This window comes from Chionomys nivalis, chromosome 7 (assembly GCF_950005125.1).
Source record: "Chionomys nivalis chromosome 7, mChiNiv1.1, whole genome shotgun sequence".
NCBI lineage: Eukaryota > Metazoa > Chordata > Mammalia > Rodentia > Cricetidae > Chionomys > Chionomys nivalis.
The window spans coordinates 63652673-63662883 of record NC_080092.1 but is presented as its reverse complement, the minus strand read 5'-3'; the positions used below and the strand labels follow the sequence as shown (position 1 = coordinate 63662883).

General features: G+C 46.4%; 1 protein-coding gene across 1 annotated transcript in view; it reads left to right on the top strand.

Annotated features, from left to right (window-relative positions):
- The first annotated feature begins 822 nt into the window (after nucleotides 1-822).
- The window catches only part of Rffl (ring finger and FYVE like domain containing E3 ubiquitin protein ligase), a 65187-nt gene continuing 55798 nt past the window's right edge, over nucleotides 823-10211 (top strand). Inside the window, exon 1 of the mRNA XM_057773478.1 lies at nucleotides 823-996. The gene's annotated coding sequence lies outside the window, so the exon portion shown is untranslated. The remainder of the gene's footprint in view (nucleotides 997-10211) is intronic.

Below are 10211 nucleotides of genomic sequence, written 5' to 3'. Positions count from 1 at the left end.
TGCAGGCAGGCCCAACCTGCTTTTCTGGGATGGGGAAGACTTCAGAAAGGTTACTGCCAAAAGGTGCTCAACTGATGAATGATGGCTGGGTGGTTCTTGGCAGTCATTGTCATTGTACTACAACCTTTCTGGCTGTGTTTCCGCCTTCCTACTGTAAAAGTAGCTAATCCTAGAAGGAACGCGAAGTTTATGATGCTCCACAGTCTTGCCTTTTAATACCTCCACGTGAGTTAATACATTGGGTGAAGTCGGGCGGTGGTGGCGCACGCCTTTAATCCCAGGACTTGGGAGGCAGAGGCAGGCGGATCTCTGTGAGTTCGAGACCAGCCTGGTCTACAAGAGCTAGTACCAGGACAGGCTCCAAAGCTACAGAGAAACCCTGTCTCGAAAAACCAAAAAAAAAAAACAAAAAAAAAACATTGGGTGAGTCTGGGTTTCTTGCACTGTGAACTGAAAACTGTCGTCTGTCGGGTACAACGAAACATGAAATCAAGGGCTCAACATTTAAACTTTACTAAAAAGCAAACTGATGATGTTCAGAGACTTGCTCAAGGTACGGGATTGATTCAGCCGAAACTCGAACTCTGGACCCCACACCTTCTGTCGGGGCTCTTGCAGTCCGAGGTCGGATTCCGCCAGAGGGCGCTCGCGGAAGCTGCGCCCTAGACCGCCGCGCGCCCGACTCCTCTCTATGGTGGTGCGGGCGCGGCGGAGCGAGGCGCGCTCCCGCGGGGGCAGGGCCGCACGTGGGGCGGGCGGGGCCGCACGCAGGGAGGGCGGGGCCCACGCCGAGCCGCGGGAGACTGGGGCGGTGGGGGTGGACTTCCTGGGGCCGCCCGTGAGGATGTGGTGCGCGCACCCGGGCGCCCCTCTGCCCGGGAGTTGTGGCGACGGCGGCTGCGGTGGGGGACCTCGTAGCTGCGCTGCCTAAGCGGCCGCGGTCAACACCCAACCGGCCTCGGTCCCCCAGGTGCGGCCAGGCAGCGTCCGCGGCAGGTGAGGAGGCAGTGGCCGCGGCGGGTCGGGCCGGAGGACAGGGCGCCCCAGGCTGTGCTCCCGGGGGTGCGGAGCTGCAGCTGCGCCCCGGCAGTCTGCAGTGCCCTCGGTCTCAGGAACTCTCCGCCGCCAGGTCATCCTACACCTGTCCCATTGAAAGTGCCGCAAAGCATTTCGCCTGTGTGCGCCGTAACCCCGGGATGTGTGTCCTCAACTTGTGCCCAAGTGTCGTAAGAAACCAGCAGGTCCTGCTGGCTCCTGGGGCGGGGGGCGGCGGCAGTGGGGGGGGGGATGAAATTTTGTAGGACAGAGAAAACTGAGGCAGAGCTTCGGCGCCACTGGCTCCCTACCTACGGGAGGACCCTGGAGATTCGGAGTTTGGAGGTTAGATGGGAAGTCTGGGGTTGCTGCTCTCCCCTCCTCCCTGCCACTGTCGGCTGTCTGCCCCCCTGGGAGTCGACCTCTGTTCCCGAGGTGTGTGAGGTCGCCACTGTGTGGCCCTGGCTCAGACTCAGAGGGAAGTGGGGCCCCTCGCCAGCCGGCTGCCCAGGAGACATTTGACCGGGCATGGGGAAGTCTGGGGAGACCAGGGGAGCCCGTAGCTTTTCCTGGCATCTGTCTGCTCAGAGCTTGATTGGAGACTGGCAGAACAGACAAAACAACAGCTTAATTTTTCCTTTTTGTTAGGCTGTCATTTTGGGGGTGTGAGTGTGTGTGTGGGGGTGCTGGTTGTGTAATCAAGGAAGAGTACCACGTTTCTCTCAGTCCACGCGGAGGAAGATTATTTTTAGCTCGGAAGTGGGAATTTACCCACAACTCCCACTCTGTAGCCTGGTTAAAGGCCATGGGCAAACACCCGGGGATGCGTGTGGCCTTCTAAGAAAACAGTAAGCTCCTAATGCGTGTTTTGGCTGGTAATTTGGAGAACCTAGAGACTTCCCCGTCCCCTCTTTTGAGAGCTTTGTGATTCTTGCCGTGACAGTCCAGTGTACTGAAATATGGCAAGGCTGTTCGAGTATTGTGGCATTTTTCTAGGAATGGGAGGGAAGTTGGTCCTGGGCCCAGTTTGTAGAATTCTAGGACTGAAGTTGGCTATGATATTTCCTTTCTGGCAACGTATTTATCCTTCTGTCCCCCTCCCCCACGTTCTTTCTCATTCAAAGAAATAGATGGTGGCTAGTGTTTCTGAAACTTTTTGCATATTTGCTAATTCTGGACTCCAGAGTACAGTTCAACAGTTTGGGTTTATTTATTTACAGGTTTGTTTGTTTATTTGTTTTCGGGGCAGAGTTTCTCTGAGTATCATTGGCTATTCTGGAACTTGCTCTGTAGACCAGGCTGGCCTCAGACCCACAGAGATCCGCCTGTTTCCATCTCTTGAGTGCTGAGATTAAAGGCGTGTGCCACCACCACCGCGCTCTTTACAGGTAGTGTTGTCTTTGAGAACAGTTGGGTATTGTGGAGGACAGTAGCAGATTGATGTGGCAGGTCTAACTAATAACTTGGTGTTCGAAGATACCCGTGTAATAGAGGACACACTCACTTTAATGTTTGTTTAATTGCAAAGTCCAGTTCATTAAAACTTCTCATATTGATCAGCTGTTATCCTGACTGTTTACATTGGGATCCAGGGTTGTAAATCCATCCACTAAATTGACCAGTTTAACCAGCTGCTAAAATAATAACGAAAAAGAGAAACTGGGTTCTCAGAAAGCTTACCTGTTTTCAAACTCTGTTCACCAAGCCAGTTGACCTGAGTATTTTATTTAGTACCATGTAATAGAAATGCCTCTTAAAGGAATTTTCATGGACTAGTTGAATAAATAGCAACATTAACAAAAAGATTGCTTCCTTTCCCAGTACATGAGCCTTGTGAAGTTTAAGACAGTCACACCTGGCTCTGTGGGCCCTACCTGCTACTTTCTGACACCGTCTACATAAATGTAAGGAATGTTGGGGAGGAAGCTAAGTACACTGCTTTTTATTCGCATCGTAGAATCTTTAATATGGCTGTTATTTTAATGGCAGATGAGGGACTTTGACACCAAACTTGTGCTGGTAATGCATTTGTGTTTGGGGAGGAAAGAGAAAGATTAACTGCTACACCTTGGCGCCTTGTCTCTCTGGTTTAGAGTAGGAGTCTCATTCAGAGTCTGCTGAGGATGGATGGTTCAGATTGCTGCTAGTCAAGTCTCCAGGGAGGCACTGCTTTGTTTTGTTTTGTTTTTGAAGTTGATGACTTATTTGGTGGTGGTTGCTGGTTATGTGTGTGTGTGTGTGTGTGTGTGAGGGGGATGGGAGTGTGGTAAGGGGTGGGAATTAAGGGCCTTGCACATAGTAAACATGGTGTACCAAGGAACTACAACCATAACTCCTTGGTTATACCTGGCGTCTGTTTAAGAATGATTTTGGCGATTGTAAGGGTGATCTTTTCATATGCAGACGCAGACTCCAGTTCTTTAATAGGGAAATGTTTGGGTTACTTTCTCGGTTTAGCCATGCAGTTTTAAAATCCTAAAACCAATTAGGCTCTGAGGCTCTGTAGGTCGTCTCAAATAGGTAGTAATTGACCTCTTGTGTTTATTGTCCTTAGCCCAGCCTGTCCTCAGGACTTAACAGTTGCTGAACTCTGGACAGTTGGTCACAACTAATTCTGTTAAGCTGATTTTAGTCTAAACCCATTATCGTTTCTCTTCCTCAAGATGGACATGAAGTTCCTCCTTTGCTTTTACTCAGACTGGAATATTCTACATTTTTGGAGCCTGTTTACATCTGAAGTGGAGCTAAGCAGTTGGTTAAGAGTCCTACATGTTTTAAAAACATTTCCCCTTTACAAAGCAAGCATAAAATGTGCATTTTTTTCTGGGAGAAACCCAGCTCTTTGAATCTGGATGGTAAAACAAAAGCTGCTTTCTGCCATTAGGAAATCTGTGTTAAACTTTTCCTTAGTTTCTAATTTTGCCATATAGTGACTAGTCGGTATTGACCCACTAGTCCTGGGAAGCCGTGAAGGCTCCTGAGCCATCAAAGGAATGTCGTATTAGATTCAGAGTAGCTTTCGACCTTGTTTTATTGTAAGGAGTTTCCAGAAAGTCAGCCACTCCTTGAGAGGTTCGGTCTGTAACCCAGGCATTCTTGAAAGATGCTGATCTCAGGGCCCCACCTTTTGATTCATCGGATGATGACCTACATTTTGAAACCATCTGATTTCCAAAAGGCTCTCCAGCTACCTCTGAAGTGCAGCCTAGTTTGGGAACCGCTGTTGTAATTCGTTGATACGAACATACGTGTCATAGAAACGTAACAACTGTACATCAAGTCCTTTGGAACTTTGAGAATTGGAGTTCACTTCTGGTTTCTTAACTCCCCCCCCCCCCCCCAAGACAGGGTTTCTCTGTGTTGTTCTGCTGTCCTGGAACTCGCTCTGTAGACCAGGCTGTCCTCGAACTCACAGAGATCTGCCTACTTCTGCCTCCTGAATGCTGGAATTAAAGGTGTGTGCACCCCCCTGCCTGGCTTACCATTTTAAAAATTGAAATGGGGTGCACTGAACTCTTTATAAATCTGCGGTCGCTCTGATAGCATCGTGATATTTTCCAGGATGTTTGGTTTGCTAGAATAACCCATCTCCTAGTTGTGACAGATCAACACAAAGCTTTTATGACTTGTATATTCTACAGCAAGGCCCCTCAACTGTATTATCTGCTGGGAGTCACGAGGGAGGGTTTTGGTGACCGTAGCTCTCTTCATCCTGAGTGGACAAATGATAATGTGGAAGCAGCTGGAGGTTTGACTAGGTAGTGGAGTGTAGTTATGATCAGTGTGGGATGGGAGAGATGCCTGGGGATGTTTTCTGTAAGATTTTAAAATAAAACCAACGTGCTGGTTATTTTGTTTCTCATGGCTGAAGCCCTTATTGAAATTAATGGATGCTTAATAAATCATCAGTAAACTTTAGTCACAGGGACTTGGTGAGTTCAGGGAAAGAAGAAAAGTTGCTCAAGTCTAAGTTAAAACAGAATTAGGCACTAGATATACTAAGGAATTAAACTTGGGTTTAAGAAATGGATGAAGGCCGGGCGGTGGTGGCGCACGCCTTTAATCCCAGCACTTGGGAGGCAGAGGCAGGTGGATCTCTGTGAGTTCGAGACCAGCCTGGTCTACAAGAGCTAGTTCCAAGACAGGCTCCAAAACCACAGAGAAACCCTGTCTCGAAAAACCAAAAAAAAAAAAGAAAGAAAATATCTGGTAGGATTGTTATATGGATTAAAAGATGGAAAATATGCACATGAAGATTAAAAGAGAAAATATGATCTTTGTATATATTTTTTTCTCTTTGTATATTGAGGCAGCTCATTTAAATGTCCCTTTAGTTTTATCTCATTGGATTAATCTACTTTCTTAAAATATATCTTTTTTATATGTATTTTTTGCTGTTTTTGGTTCTGCCAATACAGTGTCTAGTTCATAGTAGTGAGTGTTGACCTGGTGACATTGGGAGATCCTGAGTCATCAAAGGAAAGTCATGTGATGTTCAGTGTAGCTTTCAACCTTACAGCGTGTTTATTGTAAGAAGGACCCAGAAGGCAGCCGTTCCTTGAGAATTCACTGTATTCCATTTAAGTTTTTAAAATGTTAAGAAAACAAAGACCTGAACCCCAGTTTCAAAATTTCATAGGACTTGATGTGCAGATGATAAAATGATCTTACTGGACATACTTATATAGGTTTATGTCATAAATACATATGTTCATATCAACGGAATACAGCAGTGGTGCCCACACTAGCTGTGTGCCAGAAGCATTTGGAGAGCCTTTGGGTTTGAAACAATGATTTCAAAGTGTTGGCCATAAGGTTTTGCTACATAGACCAGGATGACTTTTGTTTGAGAAAGTCACTGCAGCCCCGGCCTGGCGTAGAATTTGCTGCGTGGAACAGGCTTGGTCTCAGAGTCCCATTTGCGGCTCTCTCCTTAGTACTAAGATTAAAGGCGTGCACCACCATACCTTGCCTGGTGTCTAATTCTTGATCCTTCGTGCCCTGGCTTTCCTCATAAGTGCTGGGATTACACTGTGCTTGGCTTTACAGTAACTGTGTGAGTGAGTGTATGTGAGTGAGAGAGAGAGAGACAGAGACAGACAGACAAGAGTCTCATTGCTTAACCCAGGTTGGCCTAGACTTCAGTTCTTTTCCCTCTGCCTTCTAAGGGGTACCTGGAGTACCTGGAGCTTCAACCTAAGGCCTCAAACATGCCAGGCAAGTGCTGTTCCACTGAGTTTCATCTCTAACCCTCTTTTTACTTATTTATTTGTATATACATTTTAGATTTACTTATTTTATTTTATTGATGAGTATTTTGCCTGCATGTTTATCTGTGCACCATGTGCTTGTCTGGTGCCCATGGAGGTCAGAAGAAGGTGTGGGATCTCCTGGAACTGGACTTAACAGATGGCTGTAAGCCACCTTGTGAGTGCTGGGAACCAAACTTGGGTCCTCTGTAAGAGCAGCAAGTGCTCTTAACTGCTGAACTGCCATCATCACTCATTGTACTGGCTAGTTTTATGTCAGCTTGACACAAGCTAAAGTCATCAGGGAGGACTGAGCCTCAACTGAGAAAACATTTCCGTAAGATCAGGCTGTCGGCATACCTGTTGGGCATTTTCTTTATTAGTGATTCACGGTGGAGAGCCCAGTCCTTTGTGGGTGGGGCTACTTCTGGGCTGGTGGTCCTGGATTCTCGCAGAAAACAGGCTGAGCAAGCCCTGAGGAGCAAGCCAGTAAGCAACATTTCTCTGTGGCCTCTACTTTGGTTCCTGCCTCCAGTTTCCTGCCCTGCTTGAATTCCTATCCTCGCTGCTTTTGATGATGAATTGTTAAATGGAGCTTGAGTGAAATAAACCCTTTTTTTTCTCCCCAAGTTGCTTCTGGTGATGGCTTTCCTGCCAGCAATAGTAAAGACAGTTATCAGTCAGTTTGAGGTAGTTGTCCAGGCTGTCTTTGAACTTGCCTCAGCCTCTCCAGTAGCTGTTATTACAAAAGTGCATCATGCCTATCTAAGGTATCTACTAAAATCCAGCCTGCTTCTTACATCTTTCTAGGAATGATTATGCAGTTAGTTGTACTAGGAAGTATACAGAGGAGCAAGGACTAAAGAACCAGAGAATAGTTGGGCGGCGGTGGCACACACCTTTAAGAGAGAGAGAGAGAGAGAGTATGGGTGAGAAAAATGAAGCCATGGGACAATTACCAATGCTTTAAAAAATTTTTCAGAAATACTGGAGTGTTGGCATATGCCCAGAATTACTACCTGCAGTAATAAATTAATAACATTATCCAAAATCTGCTTGGTATACTTGGACAGTAGCCCGGAAACTCAAATTAGGCTAGCAGGCTTTGAGGGTGGCCCTGTTCAGCAGTGCCTGGCATTCATTTGTTGCCATGTTTCCCCTTCTCTGAGTCCTTTTCCTTTCCTGCTCTGTTCTTCCCTCTTCCAGGCTGCCCTTCCTTTCAACGTGCTGATCATGCCGTGATGATTACAGGCTGGGTTCCTGGCACTGGAGGCAGAAAGAGGTTGCTGGTTTGCTAACACCTGTCTCCCGGCTAAATGAATAGGCTCTTTTGTAGGTAGGGTGTTAAGGAAACTGATCAGTACAATGAGGGTTCCAAGGGCTTACTAATGATACAGCATATGGAAGTCGCGGGGTGATTTAGAACCATTGTAGGCTTCCCCCCTTACCCTACGTATTTATTTTTTATATTGGATTATCATATCAGCCGAACTTTTGCATGTAACATATGAATCTGTTCACTGCCTAAACAGACTAATTTCTGTCATATTGACTGGGAATCATTTATATTCTGCAGAAGTCCCTACCCTTAAGGGCCTTTGTATTGTTCAGTAGATGTCTAGTGTGTAATACAATTAAAGTTTTGTTCACTGAGCGCTGACATAATTAGTTTAATTTCTGTTCCTTTATATGTTCCTGTTGGCAGCTGGAAAATTAAAATACTAGATGTTGCATAAAACTGCTTTTTTGAGGGTGATTTTACTGTCAGTTGAATGGACTTAGGCCCCAGGGTACATTTTTTAAGATGTCTTATTCAACTTGCCTATAATAGTCTCCTTCTCTGTATAGAATTAATGTATTAAGACACATAATTGGCTATTTAAGCATTCAGCAGAGACAGTGTTTGGCCTTTTACCCCGCGATTATATTTTTCCCTATATCTCTTTTGAGGAAACGTGTGTAATTTTTGGAAACTCTTAAGTATATCACAGTTACATGGGCACAGGACTGTCACAGGGCCTGAAGACGGGAGTGGTTCTCTCTGATAAGCCGTGGTATTTAATTCTCTCCCCGAAGGGTCGGCCTGTTCCTTTTAGATCATAACACTTGTAAAGTTGATGTGGAAGTGGGAAGGCTGTGAAGCCCGGTAAATCCTTTCATAATTTTCCTGTATGTTTCACGAAATGGCTTTGACTGTTGGCAACTGAGCTTGTTCTCAAGGAGGCTTTACATTTAATTATTCTAATCCTCACTTAATTTCCTACGGGGCTCATGGGGAGAACCTCACCAGGCTGCTATCGTGGCTATGACCTATACGGGTTTTTATCTGTGCTAAGGCGCCAACCTTTATTTACATTTATTTTAAGTGAAAAGTGACCTTGGTCTGGTAATTTCTCCATTGTCCTCCTATGTAACGTGGACAGTGCAGCTTTCCTGCTGTCTCAGCAGCCTTTCCAGATGAGCACAGTGGAATTTTTGGAGGGGGTTGGGGTGAGGCCTAGGCTTTATGATGCCGCCGGGCTGGTCTCCACCTGGTGGGGTCAGGTGACTCCCTCAGTACCTGTGAATTTTGGTTTTCAGTGACTGGGTGTTACTTGACTTTGTCAAGCCGGCTTCTGACCTCTGTTGTCTCCTAGTTTAATCTTCACACTCGGCTGCCTACCCTGCCCAGGGAAGACACAGCTTCATAGCCTCTGGGGGTTTCTTGAGCACTGTAACTGTCTGGCTCCTCCTTAAGGAATTGCTGCCCAGCCATCCCTACAGGTGTCCAGAGGTCAGGCCAGCTGGAGACTGCTGGCCCCTGAGTAGCCACGGGCAGTTCATTAGTAGTCTGCCCACCATTGTTTATTTGCTGGGTTGTGTTAATAGATTTGAAAGAAAGGAAAGAGCCTTTCCTAAGTAGAGCACCCCTCCCCCACCCAGCTTTCTCCTGTTACCTCATTTGTTTTGGAAACTTTCCAGGCTTGGGATGATCTCTTGAACACACTGACCTAGTGACAACACGGATCAACATACAGTATCATAAAATGTCCTCCACCCCCTATTTTTCTTCCCTTTTCACTCAGTCATGACTAAGACCAAGATACCTGCTTTGGAAATAACCATTGCTTCATCCTCCCTCCCCAAGTCTTGAGTCAGTTAGGTTTGGTTGTAGCCTCCCTTAACCATGGAACTAAACCATAAGCTTTACTTGAAAACGCTGGGTAAATGCTCAAACTTGGGAAAAGAGGGTGTCTTCTCATGCTCTGACAGGTGGGCCAGCAGAAGTCCAGCTGTGTGGAGGAATGGTTAAAGGTAAGTATGGTTCTCTGATTTTTACAGATATGTAGCCATTGCTTGGACACTTTGGATATTTGTTGGAATAGAGAGGATTAGAGGCTAAAATTATATGCAAAGGGGGAGGAAAGAAAATCTGCTGGGAGATGGTGGTGCACACTTCTGTCTGTCTGACTCTCTGTCTGTCTGTCTCTCTGTCTGTGTGTGTGTGTGTATAGACCAGGCTAGCCTCTGCCTCCCGAGTGCTGGGATTAAAAGGCCGCACCATCACGGCCAGCTTGGTGTACTTTTGATCCCAGGAGCACTCAGGAGGCAGAGGCTGGTGGATCTCTGTGCTTTCAAGGCCAGCCTGGTATACAGAGCTTTTTCCAGGACAGCTAGGGCTACACAGAGAAATCCTGTGGTGATTTGAAAGAAAATGCCCCCAAAGGGAATGGCACTATTAGAAAGTATGGCCTTGTTGGAGTAGGTGTGTCATTGTAGGGTGAGCTTTGAGGTCTCTTTTGCTCAGTGTGATACTCAGATCAATTCCTGTTGCTCCTGAGTCAAGATGTAAGAAATCTCAGCTCCTGCTGCAGCACCATGGCTACCTGCATACCACTCTGCTCCCTGCCATGATGATAATAGACTAAACCTCAGAACTTTAAGTGA